The sequence below is a fragment of the Ranitomeya imitator genome, chromosome 6 (assembly GCF_032444005.1).
Source record: "Ranitomeya imitator isolate aRanImi1 chromosome 6, aRanImi1.pri, whole genome shotgun sequence".
NCBI lineage: Eukaryota > Metazoa > Chordata > Amphibia > Anura > Dendrobatidae > Ranitomeya > Ranitomeya imitator.
The window spans coordinates 273,710,733-273,725,425 of NC_091287.1; the positions used below are offsets into that span (position 1 = coordinate 273,710,733).

The 14,693-nt window shown below is 46.3% G+C and overlaps 1 protein-coding gene across 2 annotated transcripts in view; it reads right to left on the reverse strand.

The window, feature by feature from the left end:
- LOC138642453 (cadherin-10-like) overlaps nt 1-14,693 on the reverse strand; it is a 1,145,040-nt gene that overhangs the window by 556,073 nt on the left and 574,274 nt on the right. The gene's annotated exons all lie outside the window — the stretch shown is intronic.

Below are 14,693 nucleotides of genomic sequence, written 5' to 3' on the forward strand. Positions count from 1 at the left end.
AATGGCTCACGCCCTCAGCCGGATGGTACATCAAATTTTCAGCCACTATCCCAGTCTGGATGCACTGCTGCAGAAAGCAAAGTCTCTGTGTGCTCACATATGCCGTTTTCACCCTGCAGGTCATTGATTTACAATGCTATAGAGGTCTTTCGTCCTACCAATTAACCATTTGATTTGTGACATACTGACAAGGTGGAATTCCACTCTGCACATGTTGCAGTAACTGTGGCAGCAGCACTGAGCCCTGGTGCAGTGTGTCCTCTTGTATAGCGTGTGCATCAGCAAACGTGTGTTATTAAGGCTTCTTTCACACTTCCATTTTTACAATCTGGACAGGATCCGTCAAAATGTTGAAATGACGGATCCTGTGCAGATTGTAAAAAATGGGTGCACTGGGTCCGTTCTTCTGATGGACCCGTTAAGAGTATGTGCACCTGTTGTCTATGCGTCTTCGCAGCAGTTTCCTGCTGCGAAAACGCATACACAACACAACCCAGGTTAAAAATAATAATTAAAAAAATCATAATATTCTTACCTTCTAGCGTCCCAAGCAGCGTTACCGATGCTCATGATACTCCCGACAGCTGGCGCTCCCAGTAATGCCTTGCGTGCCATGACCTCTGATGATGTAGCAGAGACAGCGACATCATCAGGTCATTTTGCAATGCCTTACTGGGAATGCTAGCTGCCGGGAGCATTGGTAACGCTGCGCGGGACGCCGGAAGGTAAGAATATTCCGATTTTTTTAACATTATATCTTGTTATTATTGATGCTGCAAGGCAGCATCAATAATAAAAAGAGAGAGAGAGCAAGCGAGAGAGAATTTCCCTGACTGGAAATTCTTCCACGCATGCTCAGTTTCAAAAGACGGAACCCATCAATGGATTCCTGCTTGTGGCAGTCAGCGATGGATCCTGCATTCATAGGCTTCCATTATAGCCAAGGATGGGCAGAGCAGGATCCGTCGCTGAGTGATTTTTCGACGTACAGAAAAAACGTTCCTCTGTATGCTTTCTCCGCCCGACGGACAGTGATTTTCCGACGGATCCAGTGCACGAAGGATTAAACAGATGATCATCCGTCACAATCCATCGCTAATACAAGTCTATGTGAAAAACAGGATCTAGCAGAAAAATTTGCTGGATCCTGTTTTTTCAAAAATCGACGGATTTCGACAGAGCTCAAAGATGTAAGTGTGAAAGAGGCCTAAGTCTTGTCTGTTAATTCATGTAGCATCCTTCATTATCAAAGTACTGAATTCACACCTGTGTATCTTTCTGTTAGGGCTAGCGGAGCGCACAAAGTATAGGAAGGAAACAACAAGGTGCATTCGCAGCCCGGGGTCCACCGTGCAGAGATATCTGCTGCAAAGTAATTGGTGGCACTATATGACGGTATAAACAAACTCTGTTAACTTCACAAAGTCACAAAGATATGAAAACGCTGTGCCCTGTTAACCTCACAGAGGATCACAGCTACTTAACTGAGCAAAGCAAAGAGTGGTCATGCAGACAGCATAGCAAGCAAACAACTCCTCATCAGAGGTGACGGTATTATAGGGGCTTATTTCAGCTGGGTCCTGAATCCAAGCATACAAAACTCGTCACCGGAGGTGCCGGTATTATAGGGGCTTATTTTAGCCAACCCTGACCACAAGCAGACATGACCACGAAGTAGCAAAGCTCATAACATAGGTTGATACTAGCGCATGGCCGTGCCGCCATGTGAACCTTATATAGCTGCAGCAGACAAGGACCTTCCTAGTGGTCCAGTTGGAGCTGCTACAGGACCTCAGCGTGTGACCACCGACCTCCAATGAGAGGTCCTCCCGTGGGCATGCTCAGTGTGTGCAAAGCAGGACTTAGTCCAAGAAAAGCCTGCTCGCTGCTGACCAGTGCTGGCTACAAAAGCAGAGCCTGGAAAGGCAGTAGTAACCTTTTGCACAGTATCAGGCTGAGCGAGATGCTGGGACCGATGTTTCCGCTGAGCAGGCTCCTCTGCGGCTGATGCAGAATGGGAGACCACAGCACACATGGCTTGAGATTCCCCCTGTGCAGTGGTGGGAACTTGGACCCTAACATTACCCCCCTCCTAGGGCCCCCCTCCTTGGGCCTCGCTACACTCAAAGGCTGCAATGTGCAGCAGAGCCCAATCTGTTATGATTCGGTGACCTAGGAGCTGCATGAGAACTTTCACTGGAGAAAGTGGCCTCTGTACTGACCGCAATCCTGAACTTAACACCGCAACTAGAAGTAGCCGTGGAGTGTACCTAACACACCTAGACACCTCGTCACAGCCGGAGAACTAAATACCCCTAAAGATGGAAATAGGAATACTATCTTGCCACAGAGAAAATCCCCAAAGGATAGACAGCCCCCCACAAATATTGGCAGTGAGTCGGAGAGGAAAAAACATACACAGGCAGAAAAACAGGATTAGCACAGGAGGCCACTCTAGCTAGATAGGACAGGATAGGACAGAGTTCTGTGCGGTCAGTATAAAACCCTTCAAAACATCCACAGCAGAATATACTAAAACTTCCTACATCTACTAAAAGATGCAGGAGCGTATATCTGCCACTCCAGTGAATCCTATAATCAGAGCAGGAATAAAACTGAAACAAGCACACCGGCAGTGTGCCACAGAAACAAAAACCAAACACTTATCTTTGCTGAAATTGGCAGCGAGCAGGAAGAGCCAGAAAGTGATCCAACACCTAACAAGGAACATTGACAACTTGCAGGGACTAAAGAGTCTTGCAAAGCTAAATACCCCAGTCAGCCTTGCAATTGGCAGATACACCTGTCCAATCCTGCAGTCCAGGCACACCTGCATTACCATCTACAACCACCGGAGGGAGCCCAAAAGCAGAATTCACAACACCAATCCTAGGTTCTTTTCACTGGACCCTGACCCTTCTAGTCCACCAGATAATATTTCTTGCCACGTACCACCTTGCACACCATGATAGAGTTCACCCCAAACTCATCTGTGGCCGAACCCCATGTCCCAGCAGATGACTAGGAAAACCGGGACAAATAGACAGACTTTATGAGAGAAACGTGAAAGGTGTTGGTGATACCAAGGCGCGGAGGAATAGCCAAATGGTAGATCACAGGGTTGACATGTTCCAGAACCTTGACAGGCCCTATGTAGCGAGGCACAAACTTAGTGGACTCAACTCGCAGCCTGATGTTATGGGTGGAGAGCCACACTAAGTCGCCAGAAGCAAAGGTCTGAGTGGTGCGCCGGTGTGCATCAGCAGAAACCCTCATTCTCTCCTTTGAGGCCTGGATAGCATCCTGTGTGCAGTCCCAAATGTCACGTTCTTCCACCACCTAGTCTGCCACCCTAGAATCGGTGGATGACACGGGCATGGGCACAGGGATCCGCGGATGCTGGCCGTAATTAAGCAGAAATGGAGTGTGTCCGGTAGAGTCAGCTATGGCATTGTTCAAGGCAAATTCCACCCAAGGTAGCAAAGATGCCCAGTCATCCTGCCTGGTGGAGACAAAATGTTGCAAGTATGTGACCAGAGCCTGGTTGGCCCTCTCTACCAACCCATTCATCTCGGGATGATAAGCAAAAGAGAGATTCAGCTCAATGCTGAGTAAATGACAGGGCTCTCTCAAGAACCGAGACGCAAACTGAGGACCCCGGTCACTGACAATTTTGTCAGGCATGCCATGTAGATGGAAAACATGTTTGACAAACAATGATTCTAAAGCCCGTGCAGCAGGTAACCGTGGAAACGGAACCAATGCATCATCTTAGAAAAGTGGTCAGTGACTACCCAGATATCTGAACAGCTACAAGAGTTGGGTAAGCCTACCACAAAGTACATCCCAACCATCTCCCAGGGCCTGTCTGCCAGCGGCAGGGGGTAAAGTAGCCCAGCAGGCCGTTGCCAAGGAGACCGATTCTTGGTGCAGGAGACACACGCCCAAATATAGTCCCAATGTCACGGGCCATATGCGGCCACCAGTGCGTCCTCGCCCAGAGTCCAGATGTCCTCTTGGTCCCAAAATGTCCACCCACCCTGGACGATTGAGCCCAAGAGAGAACCTCCAGTCACAAATTAGATTGAACGAAAGTCTTGCCTGGGGGCACACACTCTAGCGAAACTGGAGCCACAGTTCTCAGGCTCTCTGAAGGGACAATAATCTGAGGCTCCTCCTCCTCCTCTGATGACACTACAGAGTGAGAGAGCGTCGGCACAAATGTTCTTCTGTTTGAAGAAGAACCTAGCCCCTGCAGGTGACACTGACTTCCTAATGAATCCTCTTGCCAGATTCACTTGGATATACTGGGACATTGCCTTTGTCTCCGGAAGAGATAACAGATAGACTTGACCCCAGGGAGGCTCTGCACCAGGCAAGAGGTCAATCGGACAGTCATGGGGCAGTGAGGCGGAAGGGTCTCCGCAGCCATTTTGGAGAACTCATCTGCAAAGGACCAATAGTGCTTGGTAAGAGAGGAAAGATCTGTGGGTACCTCAGTTGTAGCAACCTGAACGCACTCCCCCTGACATCTACCCTCACAGGACTTACTCCATCCCAGAATTCTCCCTGAGGACCACTATATGTGAGGAGAATGGTAGCGTAACCATGGTATCCCCAACAGGACCTCATCAATTCCCTCAGGAATGACAAGTAGGGAAATAATCTCCTGATGAGATGTAGACATGGAGAGAGTAAATGGAATGGTTTGGTGTGTAATCTGTGAGGGTAGCGCTGACCCATTTACCACTCGAACAGTCATAGGTATGGCGAGCATCACCAGGGGTATTGCATGTCGCTGGGTAAAAGCAGATGACATAAAGTTGCCTTCTGCCCCAGAGTCCACGCAAAGCTCTACCATAAGAGTGGATGGGCCTATGGTAATTGTCCCCTTGAAGGACAATTTAGAGGAAAATGTCTCCGTGTCTAGTGTACCTCCTCCAACTACCACTAGACGCTGATGTTCCCCCAATTGCTGAGAACACCAGGAGGCAAGATGTCCTGACTGCTGGCAAATATGACAGACCTTAAGTGCACGAGCGTACTGGGACATGGATCCCGCTCATGACACCTCTATGGCCTCATGTGACTCGAGCGCATGGACTGGAAGTTCCAGAAGTCTGACGAAGGTGGGAGCCAGCCGAAACCTCTGCCTACACTGGGCTTGCTCCAACCATCACTCGTGAAAATGAAGGTCGATGAGAGTTGAGATAGCTATGAGCTCCTCCAGTGTGGCGGGAATCTCCCTAGTGACCAAAGTATCCTTCACATGGTCAGCCAGCCCCATCCAAAACACCAGATGAGAGCTTTATCTGGCCACTCCAGCTCAGAGGTTAGAGTCCGGAAATGGACGGCAAAATAGCTGACCTTGGACGAACCCTGAGTCAATGCCAGCAGTTGGAGCGCTGTATCCTGGGTGACTCGAGGTTCTGAAAAGACCTGATTCAAATTGCTCAAGAACTGAGAAGCACTCTGCACCACATGATCGTCGTGCTCCCACAGCGGCGTAGCCCACTCCAATACCCTGTCCGACAGAAGAGAGATTATAAATCCCACCCTTGCCCGCTCTGTAGGAAAACGTGCAGCCAGAAGCTCGAGGTGTATACCGCACTGGCTCACGAAACCCCTACAGGTTTTACTGTCACCAGAGAATTTCTCTGGCAGCGCGAGATGGGATAAAGTCGGAACAGAGGTGGCAGTGGACAAAGTTGCTGCAGCCATTCTTGCAGCCTGAGCAGCTATTGCGGTTACATCCACAGCTGAGGTTGCACGCTCAAGAGTCGCCAACCTGCCCTCCAGCTGCTGGATGTACCCCTGCAATCGCTGTTTGTCTGCCATTACTTAGCCAGACCCTGGCGCTAATATACTGTAAAGGCTAGTGGAACGCTGTTGTGAATTCTGTGGCAGAGTTCACTCCTGTGGTCACAAGTGGTACTTCGGCTGATTCTCTCTGGGAGTTTCCGTTTGTGGAGGAAAGTGGTACTGCAGCTTCTGAGTTTCCTCCCTCAGGTGATCTGGTGAGGTCGTTAGCTGCTTCTCTACTTAACTCCACCTAATGCTTTGATTCATGCTTCCTGTCAATGTTCCAGTGTTGGACTTGTGTTTCTCTGGATCATTCCTGTGGCCTGCTGCTCTGCATAGCTAAGTGCTTCTTTGCTATTTGTTGCTATTTTTTCTGTCCAGCTTGTCTATTTGTTTTGCTGGAAGCTCTGGGACGCAAGGGGTGTACCTCCGTGCCGTTAGTTCGGTACGGAGGGTCTTTTTGCCCCCTTTGCGTGGTTTTCTTTAGGGTTTTGTGTAGACCGCAAAGTTATCTTTCCTATCCTCGTTCTGTCTAGAATATCGGGCCTTACTTTGCTGAATCTATTTCATCCCTACGTTTGTCTTTTCATCTTACTCACAGTCATTATATGTGGGGGGCTGCCTTTTCCTTTGGGGTATTTCTCTGAGGCAAGGTAGGCTTATTTTTCTATCTTCAGGCTAGTTAGTTTCTCAGGCTGTGCCGAGTTGCATAGGGAGCGTTAGGCGCAATCCACAGCTGCCTCTAGTTGTGTTTGGAGAGGATCAGGAATTGCGGTCTACAGAGTTCCCACGTCTCAGAGCTCGTTCTGTTATTTTGGGTTGTTGTCAGATCACTGTGTGTGCTCTGATCGCTATGTACATTGTGTTCCTGAATTGCCTTTCATAACAGAACGCATCGAGTATAGGAAGGAAACAACAAGGTGCATTTGCAGCCTGGGGTCCACCGTGCAGAGATATCTGCTGCAAAGTAATTGGCAGCACATTATGGTGGTATAGGCGAACTCTGTTAACTTCAAAGAATCACAAAGATATGAAAACCCTGTGCCCTGTTAACCTCACAGAGGATCACAGCTACCTAAATGAGCAAAGCAAAGAGTGGCCATGCAGACAGTATAGCACACAAACAACTCCTCCCCGGAGGTGCCGGTATTCTAGGGGCTTATTTCAGCCAACCCTGACCACAAGCAGACATGACCACCAAGTAGCAAAGCTCATAACATAGGCTTATACTAGCTCATGGCTGTGCGGCCATGCGAACCTTATATAGCTGTAACAGACAAGGACCTTCCTAGTGGTCCAATTGGAGCTGCTACAGGACCTGAGCGTGTGACCCCCGACCTCCAATGAGAGGTCCTCCCATGGGCATGCTCAGTGTGTGCAAAGCAGGACTTAGTCCCAGAAAAGCCTGCTTGCCGCTGACCAGTGCTGGCTACAAAAGCAGAGCCTGGAAAGGCAACAGTAACTCTTTGCACAGTATCAGGCTGGGCAAGACGCTGGGACCGACATCTCCGCTGAGCAGGCTCCACTGTGGCTGATGCAGAATAGGAGACTGCAGCAGACATGGCTTGAGATTCTCCCTGTGCATCGGCGGGAACTCTGCCCCTAATACATTCTTTGCCAGTATGTTTTCCTAGTTGTAATTTCCTGTAATCCTTTGATCTTAATTCACACCATTGTATCTGTCCATTTTGCACTGTCTACCTTCCTTACTGTATAGCAAATAATATGCCCACATTAGCTCCTGTGTCTTAATTAACCCCTGCTGTGATCCCCTCACTTGTGGCTCTTCCCTCCTGCTCACACCTGGTCTAATCATAGATGTATAAATGTGTAAACATACTGTAGGTCTGGTGAGCGAGGTTTGTGTGTGGCTTCTAAATGTGGCTTTATAAGTGGGCTGCAATAATATAGCAGGAAAAAAACAGAAGAGACAAGAAGGGAACAGTAAGCACTGCTTATCATAGGCACCTAGCTTTTCTTTTAACCCACTTTTACTCCTTCACCACATTTACAAATGCTCTCACAGTTTTTGCACCCCTAATCCTCACTCTTCTTCTTTATCTCCAAACCCCAGCACCATCTAATCAAATAATTATCTCCACTTCCCTTTGACCTTCCCACCTGACCTCTTCTGCAGACTTGCTCCTGAACCTCAGATCTCTCCTACTAAAGCATAAAACAAGCTGGCCTCTCTCCTTTTCCTACCTACTCTCCTTATCTCTTCTTCTCCTCAATGATGGTGACAAATCTCCCATTTCTGGACCCCAGCAGCAGATACTTATTACTTATTCCCCCTCCTACCACTCACTGCCTATTATAAACTATCACAATCTCTCCTATGTAAAACCCGTGCCATTGATGCCCACCCCATGCTCTCTCTCTCTGGGATGCCCTTTCCACCTTCAGTAAGCTTCTTTTGATTCATGACCTCTTTCTCTCGCGCAATCTTTCCTTCGTCAGCCTAACAGAAAAATAGCTGACAAACTTGGACATGGCCTCCCCTGCTGTGCTGTCTTATGGTGGCCTCCATTTCACCCACACTCCTCAATCTGGCAACAGACATGGTAGAGGAGTGGGTGTTCACCTTTCCACCAACTGCACCTTTTGCCCAATCCCACCCCTACTCTCCCTTTTTAGCCCCTCTTTTGAAATTCACTTTGAACACATCTACTCTCCCTCCAACCTCCAAGTGGCCATCATATACCAAATTCCGAGCCCAGCAACTGCCTTTATTGACCAATTTTCAACCTTCACTTTCTTTCCACTGACATTCCCCCTCTCATCAAGGGCGACTTGAATATCCCTACTGACACCATTCAGTCAGCAGCCTCCAAACTCCTGTCTCTCACTTCATCGTTTGGACTTACTCAGTGATCCTCCTCAACCTCCTACACAGATGGACATGCATTAGATCTGATCTTCACCCATCTCTGCTGTCTATCTAACATTACAACCTCCCCTCTAACTCTATCTGATTATCATCTACTTACTTTCTCCTCCCTGTCTTCCTCACCTGTCACCTATGCACAGCAACTAGCAGACCACAGAAACCTCTCACACCTAGTCACCCGCACACTCTCTGATTCTATTCTACCATTTGCGTTCATAGCCTCACTCCATGACACAGTGTGACTGCATTCTGCAATGCCACTCTCGCAATAGCTATTGACGTGGTCACCCCTCTCGTTCATGGCAGAGTGCGACAAATCAGTGGACAACCCTGGCACAATAACCTCACTAGAAGCTTTAGCAAGTGTCCAGGCTTGCAGAACGGCATTAGAAAAAAACACATTTGCAAGACGATTTCATTGCATTCAAGCAAGCACCACTCACTTTCAATTCTGCTAACCAGGCCTACTTTACAACCCTTGCATCTTCCTTATCCTACAACTGCAAAAAGTTATTGAACAATTTTTACTCCTTCTTCAGTTCAACACTTCCCCCTTTGACCCCTTCAATCTCCCTCATCTCTGCTAAGAACTTTACCACACAGTTCAAAAATAACCTTTGTATACCAGACCAATGCCCTTCCCCTATAACCTCCCTCTCCAACATCACTGAAGGGGAGCTTAAACGTCTCCTTTCCAAATCACACCTCACTACTTGTGCTTTCAACCCCATCCCATCACCTCCTCAACTTCACCACTACACTTATGCCGTCCCTATCCCATCTCTTCATCTTATCACTAACTTCATCACTAACTTCTGATACCATCCCCTCCGCTTTCAAGCATGCCACAATCATGCCTATCCTCAAAAAGCCATCTATTTACCCAACTGGAATGTCAAGCAGTTGACTCATATCAGTGCTCCCATTTGCTTTCAAAATTCTTAAGCAGCATGTCCACGCTGAACTTTCCTCCTACCTCTCATCTGACTTGCTCTTTGATAATCTACAATCTGGTTTCCCTCTCCATCATTCCATTGAAACTGCCATGACTAAATTTAATGACTAACTTACAGCCAAAGCTGGCAGACAATTCTCTATACTGCTCCTTTTAGGCCTTTAACACAGTTGACCACTGCCTCCTGCTAGAGATCCTCTCTTCCTTTGGCTTTAAAAACGTCACCCTATCCTGGATGTCATCATAACTTTTCAACCACACATTCAGCGTCTCACTACCTCCTCATCCCACGCTCCCTGTGCTGGAGTCCCTCAAAGCTCTTTCCCAGGACCCCTACTCTTCTCTATCTATACCATTGGCCTTGGTACCACCTACATGCTGATGACAGATCTACCTCTATGGCCCAGACTTCATCTCTCTGCTGTCAAGAATCCCTGAATGTCTATCAGCCATAGCCTCTTCCTTCTCCTCTCCCTTCCTCAAACTCAATGTGCACAAATCTGAACTCGTCTTCTTCCCTCCATCTCATGTATCTTCCTTACCTGATCTATCTATCACAATAAATGACATCACGCTTTCTCTTTTAATGGAAATCCGCTGCCTTGGAGTAACCTTTGACTGTGCCCTGTCCTTCAAACCACACATCCAAGCTCTTTCCTCCTTCTGTCGCCTCTAGCTCAAAAAGATTTCCAAAATCTGGCCTTTCCTCAACCTTCAATCTACTAAAATGCTTGTGCATACCCTCACTATCAACTATTGCAACATCCTCTTCTGTGGACTCCCTGGTAAAACTCTCACACCTCTGCATTCCATCCTTATCTTTGCTGCCCGACTAATTCAGTGGTTTTCCCAAGAAAGCAGTGAGGCACACAGTTTGCATTGCAGATGTAGACTTCGATCCTTGGGAATTTTGAGATGGCATTGCAAAAACATTAGCAGCAGCAGCTGTGTAAGTGGCAGAAACAATTTCTGTAATTTCACATTTTTCAGACAAGCCCGTGCAGCAGCACAACAGAGTATAAGTCTGACACGTTGTGAACAACTGGAGAGTATGGTGAAGGAGTATCTCAAGCTAAATATCAATGCCATCAAGGGGGATTTGGACCCTTTTGCATTTTGGCCTTAAAAAATGGAACAGCGGCCTGAGCTCGCCTGTCAAGCCTTGGTTTTGTCATGCCTGAAAGCCAGTGTTCTCTCAGAACGTGTCTTCAGTGCTGCTGGTGGTGTCCTGATAGATACAGTTAGGGCCAGAAATATTTGGACAGTGACACAATTTTCGCGAGTTGGGCTCTGCATGCCACCACATTGGATTTGAAATGAAACCTCTACAACAGAATTCAAGTGCAGATTGTAACGTTTAATTTGAAGGGTTGAACAAAAATATCTGATAGAAAATGTAGGAATTGTACACATTTCTTTACAAACACTCCACATTTTAGGAGGTCAAAAGTAATTGGACAAATAAACATAACCCAAACAAAATATTTTTATTTTCAATATTTTGTTGCAAATCCTTTGGAGGCAATCACTGCCTTAAGTCTGGAACCCATGGACATCACCAAACGCTGGGTTTCCTCCTTCTTAATGCTTTGCCAGGCCTTTACAGCCGCAGCCTTCAGGTCTTGCTTGTTTGTGGGTCTTTCCGTCTTAAGTCTGGATTTGAGCAAGTGAAATGCATGCTCAATTGGGTTTAGATCTGGAGATTGACTTGGCCATTGCAGAATGTTCCACTTTTTGGCACTCATGAACTCCTGGGTAGCTTTGGCTGTATGCTTGAGGTCATTGTCCATCTGTACTATGAAGCGCCGTCCAATCAACTTTGCAGAATTTGGCTGAATCTGGGCTGAAAGTATATCCCGGTGCACTTCAGAATTCATCCGGCTACTCTTGTCTGCTCTTATGTCATCAATAAACACAAGTGACCCAGTGCCATTGAAAGCCATGCATGCCCATGCCATCACGTTGCCTCCACCATGTTTTACAGAGGATGTGGTGTGCCTTGGATCATGTGCCGTTCCCTTTCTTCTCCAAACTTTTTTCTTCCCATCATTCTGGTACAGGTTGATCTTTGTCTCATCTGTCCATAGAATACTTTTCCAGAACTGAGCTGGCTTCTTGAGGTGTTTTTCTGCAAATTTTACTCTGGCCTGTCTATTTTTGGTATTGATGAATGGTTTGCATCTAGATGTGAACCCTTTGTATTTACTGTCATGGAGTCTTCTCTTTACTGTTGACTTAGAGACAGATACACCTACTTCACTGAGAGTGTCCTGGACTTCAGTTGATGTTGTGAACGGGTTCTTCTTCACCAAATTAAGTATGCGGCGATCATCCACCACTGTTGTCATCCGTGGACGCCCAGGCCTTTGTGAGTTCCCAAGCTCACCAGTCAATTCCTTTTTTCTCAGAATGTACCCAACTGTTGATTTTGCTACTCCAAGCATGTCTGCTATCTCTCAGATGGATTTTTTCTTTTTTTTCAGCCTCAGGATGTTCTGCTTCACCTCAATTGAGAGTTCCTTTGACCGCATGTTGTCTGCTCACAGCAACAGCTTCCAAATGCAAAACCACACACCTGGAATCCACCCCTGACCTTTTAACTACTTCATTGATTACAGGTTAACGAGGGAGACGCCTTCAGAGTTAATTGCAGCCCTTAGAGTCCATTGTCCAATTACTTTTGGTCCCTTTAAAAATTGGACGCTATGCATTACAGAGCTATGATTCCTAAACCCTTTCTCCGATTTGGATGTGGAAACTATCATATTGCAGCTGGGAGTGTGCACTTTCAGCCCATATTATATATATAATTGTATTTCTGAACATGTTTTTGTAAACAGCTAAAATAACAAAACTTGTGTCACTGTCCAAATATTTCTGGCCCTAACTGTAAGTGCATCCAGCTGTCCCCTGAAGGTGTAGACTTACTAACTGTCTTCAAAATGAACAAGTCATGGATCTCCAATGACTTCTGTAACCCAGTTGCAGACTGGGCAGGCTAGGCGATGGTGTCATTTTTAGTGTCATGCATTGATATTGCGTTATTGCAGTCTGTGACACCACTGTCATGGCATCCATGTCTACTGTTGATACTGCTGCTGATGTTACAATTTATTGAAATGTGGAGACTCAAAATTGGGTCTCCATCTGTTGGGTTGCCTGCAGTGGATGGGGTGTCAGGAGCCCATTAAACTGTTTCTACTCTGGGGAAATTGATGACTCTTTAGTGATGTATGACAGTTAATTTTTGAAATGTGAAGACTCCAAATTGGGTCCCCATTTGGTGGGTTGCCTGTAGGGGAAGGGGCATCAGATGCATATTATATTATTTCTACTTTGTGGAAATTAATATCACTTTAGTGGTGTCTGACAATATTTTTTTTAAAATGTGGAGACTGCAAATTGGGTCTCCATCTGGTAGGTTGCTTGTTGTGGAAGGGATGTCAGAGGCCCAGTGAACTGTTTCTACTTTGTGTAAATTGATGTCACTTTATTGGTGTGTGACAATAATTTCTTAAAATTTAGAGACTCCAAGTTGGGTCTCTGTCTGGTGGGTTGCATATTGTGGAAAGGGTATCAGAGGTCCATTACTGTTTCTACTATGTTGAAATTGATGACACTTTAGTGATGTGTGGCAATAGTTGTTTGAAACATTTGCACTCCATGTTGGGTCTCCTTCATGTTTCATGCCTGTAGCAGTAGGGCTACCAGACTGGCAGGCCTGCGCTTACTTTCAGTCAACTACCTGTGTCACTATCCTTACATTTTTCTAACATTAGTGTTCTACCAATTTGATATTTGTGCCAACTGAGCGTGGCTGGGAAAAAGAACAGTTTAAGCTGTTGCATGAGGTATCAGGGCTCCCAGCAAAGAAGGCTTACACCACTCCCTTACCAACCTCGCCTTAATTGAAACTTCAAATCAAAGCTCAAAATGATGGCCCAATCCATGATACCTTATCCATGGCCCGTGGCTGACTGCTTCTGTGCCATTATAAAATCTTGTACTGTGGGTCAATTGATTAGTCAACTACTTGTGTTACTATCCTTACATTTTTCTTCCAATCATAGTGTACCAAACTGATGTTTGTGCCATTTGACTGTGGCTGGGCAGAAAAAATTTCAGCTGTTGCTCCCAGCAAAGAAGGTTTACAATGCTCACTTACCAACCTTGTTTTAATTGAAACTTCAATTCAAAACTTTAAATACTGTCCCAGACCCTGATACCTCATGAATGGCCTATGGCTGATTGCTTCTGTGACATTTTAAAATTTTCTCCTTTGGGTCAAAAGATCAAGTTCACTACCTGTATTACTTTCCTGACATTTTTCTAACTTTAGTGCTTTACCAAGATGACATTTGTGCCACCTGAGTGTAGCTGGAAAAAAACAGTTTGAGCTGTTTCATGAGGTATCAAGGATTTCACCAATGAATGCTTACACCGTGCCCTCACCCACCTTTTCTTATTTGAAACTTCAATTCAAAGCTCTAAATGTTGGACAAAACCCTGATACCTCATGCATGGCACATGGCTAACTGCTGCTGTGCCATTATCAAATTTCTACTGTGGGTCAATTGATGCCACTTTTCCTGGTGTCTGTCCATCATTTTGTAAATGTTTGGACTCCAAATTGGGTCTCCTTTATGTGTTTTGACTGAATTTGGCAGACCTCCCAGAGAAGTTGGCCTACACCTGTCACTCATCCACCTGTTACTGATGAATGTTTCAGCTAGAAATGCTGATTAGTGTTGAGCATTCCGATACCGCATTCCGATATTTTTGCGATATCGAGAATCGGGATCGGGATGAATATTCATGTGTAAAATAAAGAATAAAAATAAAAAATATGGATATACTCACCCTCGGATGCATCCTGGTTATAACCGCTGCAACCGGCAGCCTCCGTTCCTAAGAATGAGCGAGTGAAGGACCTGCGATGACGTCGCGGCTTGTGATTGGTCACGAGAGCGGTCACATGAGCGGTCACGCGACCAATCACAAGCCGCGACGTCATCGAAGGTCCTTCACCCTGCATTCTTAGGAACG